Genomic DNA, 2759 nt, shown 5'->3' with positions numbered 1-2759 from the left:
TCCCTTTTTATAATTATTGAATCATTATAGAAAAACGCTTTTTAATAACGAAACACGAGTTCTGGTTTAAACTATTATATGTTTGATTTCAAAATGTGGTCTTACTTATGATAATATAATGGTAGAAGGATGTTTTTGCAATATTAATTAAAAAAATATTAATTAAATTTTCAATTAATTATTTGTAAAATGTTTTCGTATATCTATAGCATTGACAATCTATACCATTGATAATAGCACCCACTAACTTATTTATGCCACTGTCAATGATAGTCCTCTATTCAATGAGAGAGAAAAATAATCTATGGGGAGCAAAAAGGAAAAAAAAATAAAAAAAATATTTTACACTTTTTTTATTAAAAAATTGGAAAGCTTTTAGTTAGCTGGGCACCAGCAAGAAATCGCCAGAAAATGTAGACCATCGACAACTTTTTAATATATTTTTTTCCTATTTGTTTATTTATTTTCTTAAACATAGAACAAAAAGAACATTCACAAAAAAAAAAAAAAGTTTAAAAAAAATATTTGATTTCACTTACTTGCACCGGGCTAATTAACTGAAAATTCTCAAAAATTAAAGCATTTCTTCAATTCAGACCTATTCCTGGAGTAGATCATTTATATTTGAAGAAAATAATTAAGTTTAACGTAATACAACATTAATTAAGCATTGACAGACATGCGATTGCCGACAGGAGAAATTTTCTCAAATTTTTCATCCTCAACGTGCAGTTTTTCGTAGAACTCATTTCTGAAATTTAAGGAGAGAAAATAAAACTTATTATTATTTTTTTTTTGTTTGTTTTGAACTAATAAATTTATTCTCATCACCACATAATATATCTATAGCAATAATAAATAAGAAAAAGCCGTTAAAATTCCCAACCATAACTGTTGTTGTTCATTTACGTCGCACTAGAGCTGCACAATGGGCTATTGGCGACGGTCTGGGAAGCATCCCTGAAGATGATCCGAAGACATGCCATCACANAAAAATTGGAAAGCTTTTAGTTAGCTGGGCACCAGCAAGAAGTCGCCAGAAAATGTAGACCATCGACAACTTTTTAATATATTTTTTTTTCCTATTTTTTTTATTTATTTTTTTAAACATAGAACAAAATGAACATTCACAAAAAAAAATAAGTTTAAAAAAAATATTTGATTTTACTTACTTGCACCGGGCTAATTAACTGAAAATTCTCAAAAATAAAAGCATTTCTTCAATTTAGACCTATTCCTGGCGTAAATCACTTATATTTGAAGAAACTAATTAAGTTTAACGTTATACAACAATAATTAAGCATTAACAGACATGCGATTGCGACAGAAGAAATTATCTCAAATTTTTCATCCTCATTATGCAGTTTTTTGTAGAACTCATTTCTAAAATTTAAGGGGAGAAAATAAAACTTATTATTATTATTTTTTTGTTTTGAACTTATAAATTTATTCTCATTAACACATAATATATACAGGGTGTCTATAAAAGAACTCCGGGGTTTTGAGGCAAAATATTTTAATGAAATAAAAGACATACATACATGTTTTATACATGACTGAAAAGCTTAAATTTTCAAGTTTTTTTTCACACTTAGTAAAGTTCTATATGAGCCCCGTTAGTGGCACGGCAGACGTCTAAACGGTATTCTACCTCCTCTTCCCATGTCCTGGCGAGCATGTCTGGGGGGACGGTTGTCACACAATTGACTATTCGTTCCCTGAGATGTTGAACATCACGAATTTTCTCTGCATACACAAGATTCTTGATATGCCCCCAGAAGAAAAATCCAACGGAATCCAAAAGAAAAAATCCAAATCCATTTAAAGGTCAACGCCCTGCAGCGCCGCCAACAGTTGATACAAACATTCCCAATCGGTATGAGTAAAACTTTTTGAGTTACTCTTTTCAGAGAAATCGACTAAATTTTTCTATCTGTTATAGTTAGTGAGATATGAATTTTTAAAACCCCGGAATTCTTTTATAGACACCCTGTATATATATATTTTGGAGAACCTTTTTGATACCTTTTTTTCGCAATTTGCACGTCATCATCGCATCAAAATATAATAATAATAATAAATAAGAAAAAGCCGTTCAAATTCCCTAGGACCGTTAAAATTTCTTTTCATTTAGGACGAAATCCTACGAATCGGACGAGTCTCGAAGTTCATTGGAAATTGCGTTTTTAACTTAGGAAGAAAAACAGAGGATGCTTTTACATAAAGAACGAAATTTATATTTTTGAGTTTAGTAACTCCGAGAAAATTTTGTCGGAATATAAATAATTGATAAGCGGAAGCCCTTGAACCATCAGTCTTGAGATTCGAAAAAATTCGCGAATTAGTGAAAGAATCACATGTCTATACTAATAACAAAAGTACAATTTAACTGGAACCCTATATCAGTCCCTGATTCCACCGAAACCTGTCACCTCTTCTTTTACTATTTAATAATATAAAATTATTCCATCCAATTATTTCATTACAATGCGGAAATCTCTCCATTTTTAGTTTAGGAACAGACCGTAACTTCGCAAATATCAGCTTATTCTTAAATTTAGGTGATGAACAAAGTTTTTTTTTTTTTCCCCTATATTATTAAATTTTCTCCGTTGAAGTTGATTAATTATTTTTTTTAAAAATGCATTTTAAGCTGCAAAAGATTATTTGCTTATAGCTTACATAATAAAGTTTAACTAACTTAAGGTTCCATATGTAAGCTACAAGCTAATTCAAATATAGCACAGAGAAAATTAGAA

The sequence above is a fragment of the Parasteatoda tepidariorum genome, chromosome 10, assembly GCF_043381705.1.
Source record: "Parasteatoda tepidariorum isolate YZ-2023 chromosome 10, CAS_Ptep_4.0, whole genome shotgun sequence".
Classification (NCBI taxonomy): Eukaryota; Metazoa; Arthropoda; class Arachnida; order Araneae; family Theridiidae; genus Parasteatoda; species Parasteatoda tepidariorum.
The sequence above is the reverse complement of the archived record's forward strand: the minus strand, read 5'-3'. Positions refer to the sequence as shown.